Below are 7,828 nucleotides of genomic sequence, written 5' to 3' on the forward strand. Positions count from 1 at the left end.
ATTTGCTAAACCCAAGTAACAATTTTGGTTTTATGGGGGTTCTGTAGACTATCAGGGTTATTCTGCGTGGCGAATCAGGTGAGACGACAATTGTCACCTCGCAGTCACATGACTCTTCTCACTCTATTCCGACAGTCGACTCGGGTGAGGTGAGAGGTTCATTCTTAGGTGAGTTGCAAAGTGACTCGGTGTTCATTCGCCGAAATGTCAGTTTGCTTTGTTTTTTGAAAAGGGCCTACGCAGTTTTTGTAGGTTCATTTATCAGTTTAATCGCAGGTTTTTATTTTTTACTATGAACATGCGTTTCGAGTCGTATTTCATGTCAAACAAGGTAGATTAAAATATTTTATTATTTTCTTAAACATAATCCGCGTTCACATGTTCGAAATCATGCATAAAACCATCATTTAAATGTATTGAAAATGTTCGGCCTGTGCTAGGCCCTTTCAGTTTAGGCTGTTTGTTGTTTTCGATTGCGGACAAAGATTTTTTTTCCAATCGTGATTTTTAAATGAGGTTCCAGGTTCCAGTGTATTCCTCCATATACGAACCACACCGGCGGTTCGTAAATCGAAACAGACGTAAAAAAACATTATTTGCGATTTATTTCCTAAAAAGTTTTTGGAAAATTTTGTCGAATACCGAACAAAATGGGTATTTTTTGGTATCTGGGTGACGTACGGGGACCAGAAATCAATGCCTGACGTTATTTTTATTTCAATATGGCGGCTTCCGGTTAGAGAAAAGCTGGGAAGTACTGCAAAATTACCAACAACATGGGTATTTTTGGAATCTTGGTGACGTGTAGGGACTGGAAATCGATGTCTAAAGCCTTTTTGAAATTCAATATGGCTGCTTCCGGTGCGAGAAAAACTTGTAAATTCTGTCAAATACTCCTCAATATGGGTATTTTTGGAGTCAGGGTGACGTTTGAGGACCGGAAATCGATGTCTGACGGCATTTTGACATTCAAGATGGCGGCTTCTGGTTAAAGAAAAACTTGGAAATTCGGTCAAGTACCCCTCAATATGGGTATTTTTGGAATCCGGGTGACGTGTAGGGACCGGAAAACCATGTCTGTACCGGATATCGATGTCTGACGGCATTTTGACATTCAAGATGGCGGCTTCTGGTTAAAGAAAAACTTGGAAATTCGGTCAAACACCCCACAATATTGGTATTTTTGGAGGGACCGGACATCGACGTACGAGGCCGTTTTGAAATTTAAGATGGTGGCTTCCGGTTAGAGAAAAACTTGGAAATACTGCAAAATACCTCACCATATTGGTATTTTTGGAGACGGGGTGCTGTGTACGGACCCTGAATCGATGTCTGAAGCCATTTTGAAATTCAATATGGCGGCTTCCGGTGCGAGAAAAACTTGGAAATTCTGTGAAATACCTCTCAATATGAGTACTTTTGGAGTCTTGATGACGTTTAGGGACCGTAAATCGATGTCTGAAGTCATTTTGAATTCAAGATGGTGGCTTCCGGTTAGAGAAAAACTTAGAAATTTTCTCAAATATCGCACCATATGGGCATTTTTGGAGTTGGGGTTACGTGTAAGGGCCGGAAATCGATGTCTGCGGCCATTGTGAAATTAAACATAGTGGCTTCCGGTTGGAGAAAAACTTGAAAATTAAGTCAAATTCCTCTCAATGTGTGTATTTTTGGAATCTTAGTGAAGTGTCTGATACCATTTTGAATTCAATATGGCGGCTTTCGGTTAGAGAAAAGCTGGGAACTACTGCCAAATTATCCACATTATGGGTATTTTTGGAGTCTTGATGACGTGTAGGGACCGGACATCGATGTCTGAGGCCGTTTTGAAATTTCAGATGGCTGCTTACGACAAGAGAAAAACTTGTAAATTCTCTCAAATACCTCACAATATTTGTATTTTTAGAGTCGGATTGACGTGTAAGGACCTAAAATCGATGTCTGCGGCCATTTTAAAATTAAAGATGGCGGCTTCCAGTTAGAGAAAAAATTGAAAATTCTGTCAAATACCCCTTATCTAGGGGTATTTTTGGAATCGGGGTGACGACCAGAAATCCATGCCTGGCGCCATTTTGATATCCAAGATAACGGCTTCCGTTTAAATAAAACTGGGATATTGTCAAATACACCACATTATGAGTATTTTAGGAATCTTGGTGACGTCTAGGGACCGGAAACTAATGCCTTTTTTAAATTCAAGATGGTGGCTTCCAGTTACAGAAAAATTGAAAAATACTATGAAATACCCCTCAATATGGGTATTTTTGCAATCGTGGTGATGTGTAGAGACCGGAAATGCATGGTTGACGACATTTTGAATTCAATATGGTAGCTTTCCGTTAGCAAAAAACTTGGAAATTCTGTCCAATATGGGTATTTTTGGAATTGGAGTGACGTGTATTTATTCTATTTTTCTGTAACCGGAAGCCACCATATTGAATTTCAAAATAGCATCAGACATGGATTTCTGGACCCTATATGTCAGCCGATTCCAAAAATATTCATTTTGTGGTGTATTTGACAGTGTTTCCAAGTTTGTCTTCTATTGGAAGCCACCAGATTGAATTCAAAATGGCATCAGACGTCGATTTCCGGTCGCTACACGTCACCCCAATTCTAAAAATACCCATATTGAGGGGTATTTGACAGAATTTCCAAGTTTTTTTCGAACCGGAAGCCACCATCTTGGATTTCAAAATGGCCTCAGACATCTATTTCCGAACCCTACACGTCACCAAGATTCCAAAAATACTCATAGTTTGGGTAATTTGGCAATAATCCCAGTTTTTCTCGCATCGGAAGCCGCCATATTGAATTCAAAATGGCGTCAGACATCGATTTCCGGTCCCTTCACGTCACCCCATTTCCAAAAATTCCCATAGTGAGGGGTATTTGACAGAATTTCCCAGTTTTTTCCTAACCTGAAGCCCCCATCTTGAATTTCAAAATGGCCTCAGACATCGATTTCCGAACCCTACACGTCACCAAGATTCCAAAAATACTCATACTGTGGGTAATTTGGCAATAATTCCCAGTTTTTCTCCAACCGGAAGCCACCATCTTGAATTTCAAATTGACTTCAGACATCGATGTCCGGTCCCTACACGTCATCCCGACTCCAAAAATACCAGTTTTGTGGGGTATTTGGCAGAATTTCCAAATTTTTCTCCAACCGGAAGCGGCCATATTGAATTTCAAAATGGCCTCAGACATGGGTTTCCGATCCCTACACGTCACTCCGATTCCAAAAATACCCATATTGAGGAAGCTGAAGGAACAAAAAAAAATTGATTGAAACAAATTTAGAAGTAATAAATTACCGAAAACCGCAACCATCGCTTTTATAACTCTAAGGTTTTCCATCCAGTCGACTGCAGCGGAGGTTACGACTCTTGTCACTTAAAATCGTCACTTCAGTACGACTTTTATCACCAAAATACGACTGTGAGAATAAGGTGAGAGTTCACCGGGTTCGTCCCAAGTGACTTTTCTCACCTCACTCGCCAGCTGGAATCCGGTGACACGAGTGACTCGAGTCGTCTCACCTCATTCGCCACGCAGAATAACCCTGTATGATTTAGACTTGTAGCATGTATTAAAACCACTATAAAACTCAAAATGTTAATTGGGAAAATAAGTGGAAAATGTTGCTTAATTGATAAAATGATAAATTTGATTTACTTAATTTATGATTTCTGGTCAATTCGACTAGGATGGCACGATGAATTAGATAAAAACAGCACTTCCATTCAAGAACATTAAACGCGGGACTGTGATTTTCAAAAACGTCCAAAACAGATAACTGTTTTCACAGATCATGTTGTTAACTGAGCACCCAGCAACATTTTCTGGATTGCTGTGTTATTCAGTATAAAGTGCTTTTGCTGGAATCAGTTCAGCAATCCATTTTGCTGAAGCTTGATTCAGATGTTTGGTGTGTATAGTTGCAGGGCTGTTGCAACAGGCGTGGATTTCGCGAATTTCGTGGATTTCCGCGGATTTGACCTTTCAGTTGTGAAAATCGCGGAAACATTAAAAAATGTCGCGAAAATCACGAAGGGACTGATGTGCTAGGAAAACGGAATACGATTTTCTATGTATTGTGTTTTATGATGTGCAGTGATGCCAGTTAATGTTTGAAATCTTCCAGTTTTTTTTTAGAATTCATCCAGTTTTATCCAGTTTTCCATAATTAGTTGCAAAATATGTTGAAGTATGATTACCAGTACAGCATGACTCAGATGCCTACACTTTAAGCTTTTATATTGGAATTGAAATCTGGAAATGCAGTATTTCATTTAAATGCAATATTGCAAGAGAATTGCAATTGCTCGCTTCACGGTATCGAGACGGGTGGGCTGTGTCACAGCATCGACACGCATTTGGCAGGTTCGGTATTATGACAGTTAAAATAACTTTATGTCAAAGTTACCCTAACTGATGTTGAGAGCTTGGAACCGTCATTATTAATTATTTATCTCTTATCTACCAATATTATTTGAAAGTATTTGGGCTTCTTATGCCTTTGTCATCTTTTCTTGTGAATTTATTTAATGAAATTGAAGTAACATTTTAACTAGTTCTTATGCAGGGTATCTACGTATGCTAATTCCAAGGGCATCACGAAATAAATTTCTAGATAATTTAAAGGAAACTTCCAAGGAAAATTGCAGAAGAACTTAGAGAAGAAGTCCAAGATAATTTTGAAAAAAAAATCCAGATAATTCAAAACCAAATTTCAAGATAATTCAGAAGTGAATTGTTTGGGAATTCAAATGAGAATTAAAGCTAATTTTGAGTAGAATTTTAGCAGGAATCTTCAGTGAATTCCTAGAAAAGCTGTAAAATGTGTAGACTGTCATAAATAATTTTTTTTATGGACTCTCAGAGTGCTCAATCTCAATCTTATTTTAAGAGAATTCTGAAATAAACGCTGAGAAAAAGATGCAAAAAGAAATGTTTGAAAATATTACAATAAAATCCTGAAAAGTTTTTTTTTGCGCTTCAGTGATGTTGGAATATAGACACATTTTGAAGAATTCAAACACATCGGGAACATCGGGAAAAAACCGGTTCCATCGGAATCCACTGGTCACCCTCATGGATAGAACATTTTAAAGTTGAAAAATCCCAGAATTAGAAGAATTAAGTCTCAGCCAATTGATATATTTCAAGCTCGCAACCTTAAATTTCAAAGTTCGACGTTTCAAATATTTTTGCTAGTTTTGGAACTTGAAAACTTCTTACGTTCCCTAATCTGCTCTCTAATCCCCCTCCATGTCCGGAATATTTAATTTTAAATAAAAAAAAACCTGAACCATGAAGATTTGGATTCAAGATCATATAATTTTCTAAGCATGAAATCTTTAAAAATCTTTAGCTTCAGGATTTAAATTTTTTCTCAAACCTTGAATCTTGACCTTTTTCTGTGTTCAATTGTGGAAAAATTGAATTCTTTTATAATTTCCTCCACAATACACTTGAAAATATTCTGCAGAACACTCTCTGAATTCACTCTGAAATGCTTACCTGAAAAAATCACTTGAAGTTCTCCTTAGTATTTATTCTCTTGAAATATTTATTTTTAGTCCTGCTCATAATTTCCATTCATATTTTAAAGAAAATCCTCATAATTTCCTTGGAAAGTTCTTTTATTCTAAAAATTATCACCGGAATATTTTTGTAATAATCATCAGAATTCCTTAGAAATGATCCTCAAGATGTTGTTAGAGTTATCCTCGGAATTCAGATTTTTTGTTTTTGAATTTTGGTTCGAATTACCTTAAAAATTTCCTCTAAACTCCTAAGCAGTATTAATTTTGTTAAAAATGAAAATCTCAAATTATATTTATTGCTTGGTAATTCGTTTTGATTCATGATGATTTTAAAGTTAATTTTCAGTTCAAATAATGTTTCAGAAAAGCTATGTCACTTTTATTCATTTGAATCTCATAATGTGTTTTATTATGTTCACTAAATAGTCAGAATTTATACTAGCAAGAACATAATAAATTGTTATTTTTTTTTCAAAATGGTGCACACTCCCTTAGCTCAGTCGGTAGAGGCGCAGCTACAAAGCAAGTCTATGCTGGAGGAAGCTGGCTTCGATTCCCGTTCGATCTATGCATTTTTTGGGATGGAAGATTTCTCGACTTCCTTGGGCATCGGATTGTACAGGCATAGAAAGCTCTCGATTAAAATGTTGAAGCGCTTCAAAACACTAAGTTGAGAGCAAGCAAATAACTAATATGCTATAAGCAGTAAGCCACTAATACCATGTAGTAGTAATGCAAATGGTATTTACAAGCAATGAAAACAGTTTTTTATCTGTCGCGGATTAGTATTTGAAGTCGCGGATTTCTTTTGAGGAATCACGGATTTCGCGGATCAAATTTTAAAGATCTTGTAACAGCCCTGTAGTTGTGTATGGAGACTCCGTACACAACTATAGGAACCTAACGCTTCTAACGTTCCGCAACTATAGGAGCGTTTACCCTAACACCATCTCATACTTATCTCTACATTGATTCAATGATGTACGGAGCGCTCATTCCGAGTGCTCGGTAGACCAGCAAAACACCTGGAAATCCATCATTCGACCCGGGTGGTGAAGTATTTCAAGGAGACCCATACAACCCAGCGGCGGGCAGGCTGCGGCAGAAAACCGAAGACAGCTGACCCGGTGAAGGCCAGGAAAGTGTTGAGTTTGTTCAAGCGTCGGTCGAATCTTTCGATCCGCGGCAAGATGAGCCAGCCATACATCACGACGGGTACCATCAGCGGGTAGATCTACCGAGACGAGTGTCTCCAGCAGCGCCGTTGGTTGTTGGTTGTGCCAACAGACGTCAACCCGACGAACTCGCCGGAACTTCGCCCGATTGAGAAATTTTGAGCTATCATGAAGGCCAGATTTCGTAAAACACCTAAGGTGTTGGCAAACGAGCTGGCTTTGAAGAAACAGTGGGTAAAAGTATCAAAGAAGTCGGCCCCACCATTGCACAAAACCTTTTCAGTGATGTCAAGGGCAAGGTGCGGGCATTCGATTATGGAGCGGAGATCCAATAATGCAGTGGTGTTCAGGCCCTTTTTTTTCAATAGCTGTGTCTTTGTTCGATGGTCATGTTTTAAGTTGAATTTTGCGTATTTCCTAAACATTTCAGCCATACATTCGAAATGCAAAAAGAAATTCAAGCTGAAGTTGTTGCATCATAGAGTTCCAAGCACCAAGTGCGGCCGCATTTTGGTCATCACTGCAATAAAGCACTGAAATAGAAACCTAACCATGTTGTAGTTTATTCATAGAGGTAACTAGTAGGTAGGCTAGTCAAGTAGTGAGCCAATTTAAAATCGTTAGTTTCCACCGGTTGTTCCTGCAAAAAGATGATGCACGATGCAAGTAAATGCGGGAAATTAAAGAAGATTTTCCATAGATTATTTCGCTAGTGTGAGATTTGTTAAGCATTTAGAATTGCGATTTAGATGTGACGCCCCCTCGATATTAATGATGGAGTTCATTTTGAATTTGAATTTCTAATAACCCTATGAGCAACAGAAAATCGTGTTTCTGGTAGCCTTATTTGCTGTTTTGTTTTGATTCTGCGTTCCGTTTCACAACGTTCCATTTTCCTTTACTGCATTCCATGAGCTACATGATGGGTGAGCCATTTTTAGTTTGCACGGCGTGTTCACATTAAAAAGTGTTCAGATTAAAAACGGTCAAATTACCGGGGGTCCACGGTCTACATACTAACTCTTCATATAATTTATGGCAAGGTTTAAAATAATGAAGAGCTGGAAAGTTTTGTATGGAAATTGTGCTAATAAAATG

This window comes from Ochlerotatus camptorhynchus, unplaced genomic scaffold (assembly GCF_037179485.1).
Source record: "Ochlerotatus camptorhynchus isolate MF236.1 unplaced genomic scaffold, CSIRO-AGI_Acam_v1.1 ptg000330l, whole genome shotgun sequence".
NCBI lineage: Eukaryota > Metazoa > Arthropoda > Insecta > Diptera > Culicidae > Ochlerotatus > Ochlerotatus camptorhynchus.